This window comes from Brienomyrus brachyistius, chromosome 17 (genome assembly GCF_023856365.1).
Source record: "Brienomyrus brachyistius isolate T26 chromosome 17, BBRACH_0.4, whole genome shotgun sequence".
In the NCBI taxonomy this organism is placed as follows: domain Eukaryota; kingdom Metazoa; phylum Chordata; class Actinopteri; order Osteoglossiformes; family Mormyridae; genus Brienomyrus; species Brienomyrus brachyistius.
In genome coordinates, this window is record NC_064549.1 from 20,568,614 (window position 1) to 20,582,760 (window position 14,147).

Sequence of the window (14,147 nt, forward strand, 5' to 3'; positions counted from 1 at the left end):
GTCTAAAAACAAGCTAAAATGGTCACTGAGAACCTTTGCGTCCATTGATTTCCATCAGCTGTGTTTGGAAAGTTCGAAAGAATTTCTGAGGCTACTGAACAGAGCCAGGGTTGCCAGCTCTCACCCATCTGGTGTGACACTCACACCTTCAGACTCTCACGCTCACGCAAGAAATCTTATTAAATCTTAGGGCAAATCTATATTATTTCATTATAAACCTAAAATTCGCTATATCAAATGCACTGGGGTACTTTGAAAACCCTGCAAACTATTTACAAGGTAATAAAACTGTTACGTACATGTAAATCTGTGTGCATACTTGTTTCAAACTGAAAATCTTATGCCAGCCAGCTAAACAAATTAGACAACCCTGCTACAGGGCTCTCTGTTCAGTTTTCGCTGAATGCTAAGGCTTCCCAGGCAAGCTACTGACCCTCCAAATTTCACAGACCTCTCGGCCACCCAGTAATCTGTAACTTTAGTGCTGAAAGCCTGACAGTGAGTGTATCATGTGAGGCAGCTGTGGAAATACAGACTCTCGTCTGTGCCACAAAAAACCTTCTACAGCGGCAATGTGGGATCTGTGCTCTCCGGGAGCATAACTGCTCGGTACGGCAGCTCCAGCTCTGAGGGCTGCCGAGTCCCGCTGAGGGTGATACGATGCGCCCAGAGAATCACCAGGACAGAACTGCCGCCCTGCATAAGTCCCCGGGGCCTTATGGCCGGGACTGAGAGGCCGAGGAGAAGCTTCTACCCCCGGCCAGTAGGATCATTAACATCACAGATTAAAAGCTAAAATATGCTATAACTACAATCTGTACTTTAAACATTTCTACATATTTTTTATACATTTTCATCTTTACTTTTTATATACCTTTTATTGTTATATTTTCTTATTATCTTTCTGTAGTTTCAGTTAATTCACGTTGTTTAATTTTGATGTCCTTTTACTAGTGTGTTTATTACACCGACTGGAGTAACGACAATTTCATTTCGCTGCCAGTGTACCACTACATTTGTACGACAAATAAAAATCTTGAATTTATTGTGTTACCCCCATCACATTATTTAATGTGTTCCTCATGAATTTCATTGTTTTCCTCAAAATAAACACGTATTCCAATTTTGGTTCTTGCAACACATTTCCAAAAAAGTTGGGACAGGAGCGATTTAGGGCCAGTAGTGAGGTAAATTGGTTAAATAATGATGTGATTTGAAACAAGTGATGTCAACAGGTGATTGTAATTATGATTTGGTACAAAAGCAGCACAAATACGTGAGAAAATTATTGAAATGTTTAAAAACAATGTTCCTCAAAGAACGACAGGAAGAGATTTGGATATTTCACCTTCATCAGTGCATACCATAATTAAAAGATTGAAGGAATCTGAAGCAATTTCAGTGCGTAAAGGACAAGGAAGCAAGCCTAAGTTGAACTACCGTGATCTCCGATCCCTCAGCATCCCACTGCATCAAGAATCGTCATTCATCTATAAGCGATATGACCACATATGACTACTTTGGCAAACCTTTGTCAAGTACCACAATACGTAGTTACATCCACAAATGCCAGTTAAAACTGTACTGTGCCAAAAGCAAGCCCCATCTTAACAGTGTCCAGAAGCGCCGTCGGCTTCTCTGGGCTCAGAACGCATCTGAGTTGGACCATCACACAGTGAAAACGTGTACTGTGGTCAGATGAATCAGTATTTCAGGTATTTTTTGTGAGAAATGGATGCCGTGTGCTCCAGACCAAAGAAGAAAAGGATCACCCAGACTGTTACCAGCAATAAGTCCAAAAGCCAGGGTCTGTCATGGTATGGGGTTGTGTCAGTGCCCTTGGCAAAGGTAACTTGCAGTTCTGTGATGGCACCATTAATGCTGAAAAGTACATAGAGATTTTGGAGCACAATATGTTACCTTCAAGAAGACATTTTTTCCAGGGACGCCCATGCATTTTTCAACAAACAATGCGAAACCACATTCTGCACACATTACAAAGTCCTGGCTGTGGAGGAAGAGGGTATGGGTACTTGACTGCCTGCAGTCCCGACCTGTCTCCAATAGAGAATGTGTGGTTCATTTTGAAGCGCAATATGTGACAACGAAGACCCCGTACTGTTGTCCGCTTTAAGACTTGTTTGCAGGAAGAATGGGACAAAATTACACCTGAAACACTACATCACTTGGTGTCTTCAGTCCCTAAATGTCTTTTAAGTGTTGTGAAAAGGAATGGCGACATTACAAAGTACTAAATGCTTTACTGTCCCAACTTTTTTTGAAATGTGTTCTAAGAACCAAAATTGGAATACGTGTTTGAAAAAGAACAATGAAATTCACGAGGAACACATTAAATAATGTGCTGTTGTATTGTTTTCAATGTAATACAGGTCAAAGATAATTTAACAAAGTGCTGTTTTCAGTTTGATTTTCATTTTACATACCATCCCAACTTTTTCTGATTTGGGGTTGTAAAATGTGAACACAAAAGCTTTTTTTGTGTGAACATTATAAAACAGATTAATTCGTATTAAACAATTTCAAAGACATAGACATCTAATATGTGTGTGTCTGTGAGAGAGAGCATTTCAATTAATGCCTATAGTTCAATATTTGTTATATGTGCTGAATTTCATGGTCATCATTTTGGAAAAAAAGCTACCTAAACCATACGGGACTTAGAAATGGGTTAAAACTGACAGGACGATACCAGATATCAAATTGTATAGTTAGGATGAATGTACTGTTAAACATCAGCACCATTGGAGGAGTCATGCATGGTGAGACAGGGGGATATCTGTACATTAATGGGCGATGCATTACTGGGGATCTTTGGCGCCACCTTTTGACCAGTTACAGTCGTCATCAACATTAAAAAAACATTTCCATTTCCACTGCGTGAAAAAACAAATTGCACCCTATTTATAGAGTGGGAGACTACTTTTTGCAAGGATTTATATCTCCTGAAATTGCTTCTTCACAGATAAGCACCAGAATGTTCTTTTCCCAGATGGTAGTAGGGACAAAATCTCCTACCACTGATAATTCTGACCATACACAAATTTTTATTTTTCTGCATCTTGCGATTTTACCGTATCAAAAATAACCAGTAAATCCTATTATTATCCTGCTACCCCCACTCTACCAAAACTCATGAAATGATACATTTGGAGGAGGAAGATTTCTAATTGATCCTTTATACCCACCAACCAGACCAGTATAAGAAGCTGTACGATGTAAAGCCTCTTTAAATGGGTACAGACTACTTCCGTTTATTGTAATAAGTATCTCATAAATTTGACTTTACACTTTTGCATGGTATTGATAGATTTTGAAAGTTAATTACTTAACACAATTCTTATTAAAATTGTTCATTATACAACCTGAATGTCTCAAGGTAGCACATTAGTACAAAAGACGCTGTATGATGTATTATTGTAGCAGTCAGATGTTATTTTAACCAATGTACAGGTTTACCTTTAATTTAATTCTACAAACATAATCAAAATCACTTGTGAAAAAGACATTTAGTCATTTACTAAGGCAGATACAACCTGTGGAAGCACAGCTAAAAGCATACCATCACCCATTATAGAGTGACCCATTGTCTTTGTAACTGAGTAATCACAACTAAGTGCAATTTACTATAATGAAACTGTACACAGAAACTGTAAAGGCAAAGGTAATTTATTATGATGAAATGCTTCCAAAATGCCCAGTGTGCTTCAGCGTTTCTCCTTTTCTCCAGTCGTCGACAGGTCCTGTGTTTATTAGGTGATCTGTGATGTAGGAGATCCTGAGAATGGCTGCTGCTCCAAGGATGATTGGCAGGTGGCTTTTCCCAGGAACAGCGGGCTGGAGATGTAAAGGTGGGATGGAGAAAATAAAGTGTAGGGGAATACAGAGTACAAACAACCATAAGAAACACACGGCCCATGGCCATATGTCCACAAGACAACCACCCGCCCAACCCGAGAGGGAGCCCACGAGGGACTAAGGGGGGCCCAACCCCTGTAAAAGGAGGTCCGCAGAGGGGGGACAGACAGCGAGCCCCCCAGTCCCTCCCGCAAGCCCTCCACCGAGGGAAGCGGGTCCAGGGCCAAAGGGCCCCATCAACCGGGAACACTCCCCTGGCGGACGGTCCCCCCAGCCCGCTCCCCGGCAGGACGGATCACCGCCCACTGTAGCGACCCGGCACGTCCCCCCCCTCCCCGACACTGCAGGATGATCTCAGGGAGACCCATACAAACAAAGTGCACCCCGCCCCCCCACCACCCAGGAGCGGACCTGCGTCAACTGGGGAGCGGCAAACCCCCCGCCCAGCCCAGACCGAACCCTACAATTGGCCTAGAAGGGCTCAGAGCATCCCTAGATACCCCGGACCGCCTGCCAGGGCCCCACCACGGCGCAGCAGAGCCAAGGACCACCCAGCCCGCAGCCCACAAGAGGAGACGGCCCACACCGGCCAGAGCCGTCTTCTACCTGCCGGGCCACCCCACACGCGCAGGGCCAGAGACAGAGAGTTAGGGGGGACCCCTCAGCCCCCACTGATTCCCCGTCCCATGTTAATGTGAAGTGTGCATGTACAAATGTGAGAGAGTTGTGTGTTTATGTCTACAATGCATTAAAATTAGTGGGTGCAGTTCGAGTATGAGGGCCCCACCACTGGCAGATGGCAGAGTCCCCCATCCCCCTCCCTGCACCCCAAGGCCCTAATGTAGCATGGACTGTGTATATAACTAAAGTGCAAAAAGCAGGTGAACAGTCGAGGCACGGGCACCCCACCGCTGGCAGACGGCAGAACCCCACCTGCCTATACCCACCTCCTCAGCCCTAGTGTCATGTGGTGTCTAATGTGCAAGTAAAACCTCCCCACTGCCCCTCAAAGCTCTAGTGTTGTATGAAATGTGGTGTCCGGCCCAGGGGAGCAATAAGGGCGTGCAGGAGTGGGCCCCCCCCGGCACCGGGGCCAGATCCCCGACTGGCCCCGATTAGTCCTCATCCCCGACCCCACACAACCGGCAGGGGCGGCCAACCGAGGGGGTTCAGGGGCGCCACATTAACAATTGTTAATAAACATTCCACTATACATCTCAAAATTTAGCACACTTAATTCATTATCTTTGATACTGTTTCAAACATTTAATGTTCCCCAAACAGCAGCAGAAGAACCACAGCTTCATCTTCCTTGTATTTTGGCTCTTCTCTGTGTCAAGAGCTCTACAAGCTCAACTTTAATATTAATTTTCCACCACTTCTACATCTTCTATCTATACCAGACCCACATCTATCTCTACACCGCCAGTTTCCTCTCTGAAGAGTCTCAGAAACAATGCCAGCATTGCCTATCACTCTCACACCCTCCCCTCCCTTACACCAGTCCGTCACACCTCCCAGTCCCCCCATAACCTCCCCAGCCTGGACAGTGGGGGGTGTCGCTGGTGAGCACTCCTCCAAACCTTTCCTCTCTCCCCAGTCGATCACCTCGTCCCACAGGTCCCAGGCTCCCCAGTGCTGGTCGTTGGTCCAGGAAACAGCTTTCGGAATTTTCATTCTGGTTAACATAATTAACTAGCCGTCTGTGATACTCTCAAAGCCAAACTAGACACTGTATTTTCAACGTACTCCAGACATTTGCTAAATGCTATTCACCAAGGATGCCTATGGAAAGGGATGGAGCCTTCATTAGCTGCTCGTGGCATCGAGGCTACTCCGATAGAAGCGGCCAAATTGCTAAAACTGTTTCACAACCTATACAGTAACGCTGGCGAAATCAGGACGCTGCTTCGGTACGTTATAACATCGCCATGGTAATGAACCCAGCAAACGGTTAATCTTACTTCAACAACATGGGACATTTAAAAAGTAAACGTATAGGGGCTCTTTTCAGAATAACATCTTCAGATGAAACGCATTACGACAGACCGGATGAGTAAAACCAATCATATCAACCATAAGGCTTGTTGTTTTTAAGTTTAACACAATTATTTTCTCTTACAATTTAAATATAAACAATCACATTACGAAAAATGGCCACAGCATCTACAGTTTAAGCTACTAATTTTAAATATATTTCAATTATATTTTGCGGCAATATTTGCATGAACTATATCACGACATACAATGAAATATATAATTAACTATGCTAACAAAACATAATCTGAAGAAATAGCAAGAAACATACGAAGAGATGCTTCTCACCGCTGCGCCATCGCTCTGTCAGAAAGTTTATGTTCAAACTGCACTGATTTTGTTTCTATGGAAACCAGCGAAATTTTTCATTGGTCGAAAGGATGAAGATATGTACTGACGCCATTTTCAACGAATGAAAACGAGAATTAATTGTCAGGGCGGGACGAATTTGAAGGTGAACCAATCAATAGTAGTATGTTTAGCTCGTGCTTGTTTTGGCTGAGCGTGATTGGATTTGTTGATCTAACCGCCTTCAAGCCCGTAAACCATGTATCTACTTGTCAATGGGAAACCACGCAGTTCTGTCTATAAATACTGACTGTAATTTTTTTATGACATTATGTCTTTGCTATGCAGTATTACGGTAATGCGTAATACCGCGATGTTTGGGGTGCCCCGTTGTTTTTTTTCCATAGCTGGTGAACGCAATTAGCATTTTAGCCACGTTGGTAGGTCCGCTTTTGAGAAAGAACACTATAGTTCTTGTTATTCACATTCTGTGTCCTGGTGTTTTTAATTTCTCATAATGTGAACAAAGATATGTCATATACAAGTTTTTTGAGAGACTAAATTTTGGTTTGATTTATAATTTATTTAATGGTAAATAAAGTTCTTATATAGCCATTTTAGAATTAGTGCAGTCTTTCGTTTAGAATTAGCGCAATATTCTTAAAAACTGCATGTTCAAACCAAACGCCATGCCATAATAACTGCTTTACAGATATTTCATTCAGGAATCTATGGAGGGTATACTGTAGGTAGGCCTGTTTGTGTGTGTGTGTGCGCGCGTTTGGGTGGGTGGTTATGTACATAGTGCTATAAAAACATGTTATTTTGACTTTGTAGGGACATGTTTTCGGTCCCGAAAGTAAGATACTGAATTTTATTAAATTCTGTGAATGCAGTCAAATGAATAATTCAAAAAGTCTTGCATTTTGTTTGGTTGCTTACTGTTACTGCTTGGTAACTACTGCAATGTTTAAGGTTGCCATAGTTAGGATTGGGGTTACGCCCATACAAATGAATGGAGAATCCCCACAAAGATTCAAATACCTAATCTGTGTGTGTGTGTGTGTGTGTGTGGAGTAGGTGTATATTACATTGTGGGGACCAAATGTCCCCCACAATGTGACAACAACCCCGTTATTTTGATGTTTTGGGGGGCATTTTCAGGTACTCACAAAGATCTGTAAATACAGTCAAAAAACTAAAAATGCCAAAAGTCTTGTATTTGGTTTGGTTACATATGGTTAAGGTTAGGGGTTGGTAGGGGTTAAAGTTGTCATGTTGGGATTACAGTTTTCCCCATAGAAATGAATGGAGAGTCCCCACGAAGATATGATTACACAGCTGTATGTGTGTGTGTGTTGTGTGTGGTATCAGATCAGTCCCTGAGAGTTCAGTAGTCAGGCGCCATGTTTCTGAGTCTGGTTGTGGAGGCCTGAATGCTTTTCCAGATGCCAGAGTGAAAAGATTATGTGAGGGGTGGGTGCGGTCATCCACAATGTTGGTGGCTTTGCGGATGGAGCGTGTGATGTGAATGTCCATGATGGAGGGGAGAGAGACTCTAATAATCTTCTCAGCTATCCTCACTATCCGCTGGTCTTATGATCTGAGGCGAGGCAGTTCCCAATTCAGACCGTGATGCAGCTGCTCAGTTTGCTCTTGTCTAAGGAATCAAAAATGTGGTTCCATGGGGTTCCAGACAGTGACCTTTTTTGGAGACAGTGAGACTAAATTTTATACCTAGGTGCACCAGTTATGACATTGGTCAGGTAGGCTGTGGTCTGTTAGTTGGTGACAAGTGGCTGGTGATCCATGCAACCCAAGCAGAAGTGAGCAGAACTTGTATCAGCCAAATAGACAGGAGAAAGCGGATTTTTCATTGGACTTCAGGACTCCTGAGTAACAGATAAAGACAGAGAAACAGCAAAGTTATGGAGAATCAGGAAGTAAGTGCCAGTCTGCGCAGATCTGAGGTCAGTGAGACACACATAAGGCTCCTCTGATGCTCCTCTTCATCCGCTGATGGGCCTCCAGGTGAGAATCACAAATCAAACATAATAACAACTGACACAAAGGCCTGAGGTCAGACCCTCTGTATGCAGCACACAGTGTGTCTGCAGTCTCACCCTCACATCGTGTATGATGACATTTCTGCTTTTTAGATTAAGTGCCTGTCTGAGAATAACTTCTGCATCATGCTAATTATTTAGCTGTTTCGTGCTCATGGGCAAAAGAAAAATGAGGATTAAGTTAAATATATCAGAAATAAATTTCTAATGTGGCTCAAGGCCACAGTAAAGTGGACCATCACATCAAGTAAGTACAAAACAGCCTTTACTAATACGCTAAGGGTTAAAACAACATATAAGATGTGCATAATCTGACAGTATATCAGCGTGAGAGCAAGGCTGGCCCTGGAAGTGGTGTGCATGCAATGGCAGAGCAAAGTTAGAGACACCCGCTAAAAACTTTCATTTCATCTCACTTGCTGCTTTCTTCTTTTTCCTTCTTTTTTTCCCTCCTAATCTGTCCATCCTCTTCGGCCAGCTCACCCACTGCATCACCATGCCGCCTAAAAATGAAATAAATAAATTTTTTAAATTTAAAAAATGAAATCGATCAACATGAGAGGCCTATACAGAGTTTATAGAACCCCTCATGGTAAAGCAAACATGTTTGTCACAGCAGTGCATTCAGACCATGATTCTGCTAAAGCTGCCGGACAGGACAAAGGGAAAAAAAAGAAGAAGGTGGGGGTCAGTGCAGCAGTGGGTAGTTCAGGTCCAGAATGTAAAAATCCAGACCAAGATTTAGTTTCAACCAAACAGCTGAGTACTCTGTATCAGTGTCATTCTTAGTCGTGTTTCAACTTCTGGCAAAGTTCTCCCAGGAGCCTATCTCTGTTGTATGTACAGTCGGCATGTAATTCATTCCTGCCCAGATCCCTGACAAACAGTTGGAGGCAGAATTACTTGTTATCAGAGTATGTGAATTTTTACACACACCAGCAGCTGTGACAGAATAAGATATTTCCTTTATACTGCTGCCACATAGTGGACACAAAGAAGACTGCAGTCAATTCTAAAATCAGTCGGTCAACATGCTACCACCACAGACTATAATCGGGAAGTGATCAAACTTCATGGAACAATATGAATATAAACAAACAGATGTAGTAAGTATATTGTGCAAAATGTATCTTCATCTTAACTACGCTGAATGGTGGAGTCCCAGAGTAAGTGATCCTCACCTGGAGGCCCATCAGTGAAGAAGAGGATGAAGAGGAGCATCAGAGGAGCCTTATGTGTGTATCGCTGACCTCAGATCTGTGGAGACTGACACTCACTCCCTGACTCTCCTTAACCTCACTGCCTCCCTTTTTGTGGGTTTTAAATGTTTTAAAAATCATCCATCTATCTTTGATTTTCATAAACTGTTTGTGCACTGATGCATTTCCTGTCTATTTCTTGTCTGTTAAAAGGAAAACAGTTTGATGCTGCTGTTGTCCTGCTCTTACCAGGAATAAATATTTTGATTTCATCTAGAATCTTATCATTTTAGAAACATGATTTCATAGCAAAATTATTGATAGCTGGTCTTCACAGTGAATCATTCATGCTCACAGATTTTAAACTACAAACAAATTAATCAAATAAGTCTAGTTCTTTTCTAAACTGTTACTTCCTCATATTGCAAATGAGCAAAGAGCAGTGAAATCAGACTTATTCTGAAAAGCAGAAAAGTCGTCATACAGGATGTGAGTGTGAGACTCTGCAGAAACACTGTGTGCTACATACAGAGGGTCTGACCTCAGGCCTTTGTTTCAGTCTTTATTATGTTTTATACAGTTTTAAAATGTCACTGCAGTAGGTCCTTTTCATATGTGTGGATCAGCACAAATCAAGAGGTCCGTTAGGAAGGTGTCTGTATGACAGGGGTGGGGGTATCCTGGGGGGGGCGGGGGCAAAGTCAGGTAATTCACTTCATCTGGGTCTTATCAGCAGTCCTGTGTTTCTCTCAGCACCACAATGATGTTTCACACATAATGGGGTCCGTGGGCCTCCTCAGTTATATTCAGGCTTTCAAAGTTCTTCAATCATAAAAAGTCACATGGATCTGACACTCTGACACTGTTATATTAATTTGTTTAAATTCATTGAAAATACTATATATTACAGCTAGTATTTGGATCCGTCTGCTCTTTATCCGTTCCTCACTGGCATACCTGGGTCTCTGTGCAGTGCTTTCCGGAAGCATCAGAACCATTCATAAGGGAATCTATGTGTGGCTGCCCTCTAGTGGATACACAAAATTCGGCTACTTAAGTAGCTTGACTATATTCCCCTCCTAGTTTAGTTTAGTTCCTAATTTAATTTAACAGATGAAACTGAAGGCAGAGCTGGAAATTAGTTTAGTCATGACTTCAGAAGTTACGCTGACAAGGGATTCTGTACAATCAGAGATGAAGCTGCTGGATGGGCTGGTCATCAATCTGTTTTATAATGTTCACACAAAAAAGTGCTTTTAATGTGTCTGCACCTTGTATCTCCCACAATGTGCTTCTGCATTTGATATCTTCTTGACTTGGGGATAAAGAGATTTAACTGGATGGATTTTACTTTTGTGAAGCACTACAGTCCAAAGCTGAACTGATTGTTCAAAGCTTTTTGGTTTTTAAGCAAAACTACTTCATTTAATTTATCTGAAACCCACTTTGCGCCTTTCTAGACTCAACAAAGCATCATTGCCAACCAAATAAGTGAGTTACAGTTAAATCAGGTAAAGAAGTTTCATTTGGAATTTACTGATCCAGGTTTTCAGCACCACGGACACCAACTAGACTTACTGTCATTTAATGGGAGTGAAAGCAGAAACCAATAGATCACACAGGGATATTTTCATTTGATGGTGTCTTTCTTTTTACTTTTGATATGCCGTCTTCCTCCTTAGCTGATATGTGAGGCTGCTGTCAGCTGAGACAAGCTGGTGTGATTTTACGCAGAGTGATAAGTGGGCGGTCCTGTTTTCGTGTGTTACATTTTCATTTGATTTTGGCCAATATGTATGTGGTACTGTTTCCTCCTTAACTGATATGCACAGGCTGTTGTTAGCAGAGACAAGCTGGTGTATTTGTACCGCAGATTGAAAAGTGGGCGTTCCCGATTACATCACTCTTTTAAAGAGTCCCTGATTGGTGGGCTCTGACGTGGAGGGGTGACCTAAAAACTCCAAACCATTTATCCATCCATCCATCCATCCATTTTCCAAACCGCTTATCCTACTGGGTCGTGGGGGGTCCGGAGCCTATCCCGGAAGCAATGGGCACGGGAACAACCCTGGATGGGGGGCCAGCCCATCGCAGCCAAACCATTTAAGTTTGTGAAATTCATTTTTAATAATTACCAATTTCAGAAAAATATGAAATGTTTTGTAAAGTATCAATTTATTAATCATGTATTTAAACAAATTATGACCAGTATAAAAGACACATACAAAACTGTACAAAAGTCTTGGGCTGTTGAAGAAAATGATGTTCAAATGATCTTCATCTTGGTCTAGAATTATAATATTTTGTCTGTCAAAGTGTGGCAGCCCAGTCATTTCAAAATCTCTTCTAAAGTTAGTAAAACATTTGCAACAACCATCCAATAGACCTATATCTTTTTATAACACAACTCCTATGGCTAATCAATGCATCATTAACATTTGTTTAATTAAATTAATTAATTAAGTGAGCTGGTGGCGGAATTTAACAAATACATGGAATGGCTGGGATGCCCCTGAGGAGAGGTTTAGGATCCAAAGCGTGGTTCATCTAGCGATCCAACAAGGCATCAGTAACTTTATGGAGAAAAGAAGAAATTCTTGTTAGTTTTTATTGTGTCACTTTTGATTTGCATATATTTTTATGATAATTGTGTTTTTGTTCTGAGCAAATATACACAACCCAATTAAATAGCATTAAACGTTTTCTTTGATGGCCCAAGACTTTTGCATAGTACCATATTTTTTCAGAATCAAGAGACAATTTAATAAAAACCAGTCTTACCTTCACAAGATAACGATTATTAAACATTAACCAGCAGGTGGCAGCAAAGCACTTGTGAATAAGTGGCCAATACGTGGTTGTACAGGTTGCCAGCAGATAATCATCCCCTCTGTTTAACTGACTCTCATGCTATGACTGTACAGACTGAGCAGGGCCGAGTGAGAGAGGCCTCACTGCAGTTAGCATAACCGTTTATTTTACAGCTCGTCTGACTCATTCTGCTCCACGAAGGTCATCTCCTCTGCCAGCTTCCTCTGATCCAGGGAGACCCTCTGCTTCTCTCTGATTGGTTCCCGCTTTCTACAGGAGGTCCAGTGCAGCTGAATGGTGATGATGGTGCAAATCAGGTAAAACACACCAGTCCCAGCTTTCAGTACAGCATCCAGAACCTGCTCCCACCTGTGAGACATATAATACACCAGTGTGTCTGTCAGTCACACATATCACATTTAAACCTGAAGAACAAAACAGTGAATCTGTTCTGACTGAAGTAAAACCACCTTGATAATCGACAGCAGCACCGATCAGCTCAGTCCTACATACAGAGCCAGCTGGACCAAAGAGCTGAATAAGAGGGTGGATGTGAACAGTAAAGTTTTACATGCTTTATAGAAACACGGTACAGCCACATCTGTACTATTACACAGGACACATGTGAGGAACAGGAGACATTAACAAAGAGCATGAAAATAGCTAGAGATTATCACACAACATGTTACACTATTTTGTGAAAACAGGCCTGCAGTCATTCCCCAGCAGCACAGGGCAGAAGGCAAGGGCTCACCCTGGATGGGATGGGATCTCAAGTTTATTATTAAGAAAATGAAATAAAAAATATTTTTTTCCCTTAAAATTAAAATGACAGTTTCCCATTACTGTGTGATCAGGTAAATGCTGCTAGCTGGACCCCCACACTACTGTAAATGCTGCTGAATGCTTACCTCCGTTTTTCATTATCCCCTCCTTCTTCATCATGTGCAGAGAAAAGGAGAGCAGTGGAAACAGGAGAAAGGATAGTTAATAAAAAGCAGGGTTTGCACTGTCGCCTCACTCCTCTGGCACGTGTACTCAAGTCTTCGCTGGAGTTCCGTGTGTATGGAGTTTGCATGCTCCCCCTGTGTCATTGTGGGGTTTCCTCCAGGGACTCTGATTTCCCCCCACAGTCCAAAAACATGCTGAGGCTAATTGGAGTTGTCAAATTGCCGGTAGATGTGCTTGTGCGAGGGAATGGAGTGTGAGCGTGTCCTGCAATGGGTTGGCACCCTGTCATGGGACGTTCCCTGCCTTGCGCCCATAGGGACCCTGAGTTAGACAAGCAGTTTCAGACAATGGATGGATGCAGCACTGGAACAGATATTACAGAGTACAACTGTAACACTGGTCTACGCTGCAATGAAAAACCACCTACAGACATGTTAGTCAGTCTGCACACCATTAGTAACAATTCATCCTCACAAAGATGAAAAAATGCCTGAATTATGTTGCAAGCTACATGGATTTGTCTGGATTTGTATACATAACAAGTGACTGGCTGTATGTCTGTGGAAAATGCTGTGATTTTTGTCATATTACAGACTGATCATAAACTAGAAGATACACATTCAATATTAAAGACACCAATTAGCCTGACTGTGCGTTTTTGGATTGTTGGAGGAAACCCACACAGCATGTGGAGAACATGCAGACTCCACACAGACAGAGCAGAAGCCAGATTCAAACCCCTAAACATGGAGGCGTGAAGCAACAGCGCCGCCTACTGGACCACCGTGCCACTATCATTGAAACAATAATCACAATAAATAACTCTGTTTCACAACAGCTGATAAATAGGGGATTATCCCCACAAAGAAGCACAAACCCCTTCGTGAGTGAAACTGCTGGGTTGATTAGTATGTATCTA

At 42.2% G+C, this 14,147-nt stretch overlaps 1 long non-coding RNA gene across 1 annotated transcript in view; it reads left to right on the forward strand.

The window, feature by feature from the left end:
• The first annotated feature begins 6,610 nt into the window (after window positions 1-6,610).
• LOC125711338 (uncharacterized) overlaps window positions 6,611-14,147 on the forward strand; it is a 40,292-nt gene continuing 32,755 nt past the window's right edge. Inside the window, exons 1-2 of the long non-coding RNA XR_007382998.1 lie at window positions 6,611-6,641; window positions 12,451-12,594. This is a non-coding gene — a long non-coding RNA (uncharacterized LOC125711338). The remainder of the gene's footprint in view (window positions 6,642-12,450; window positions 12,595-14,147) is intronic.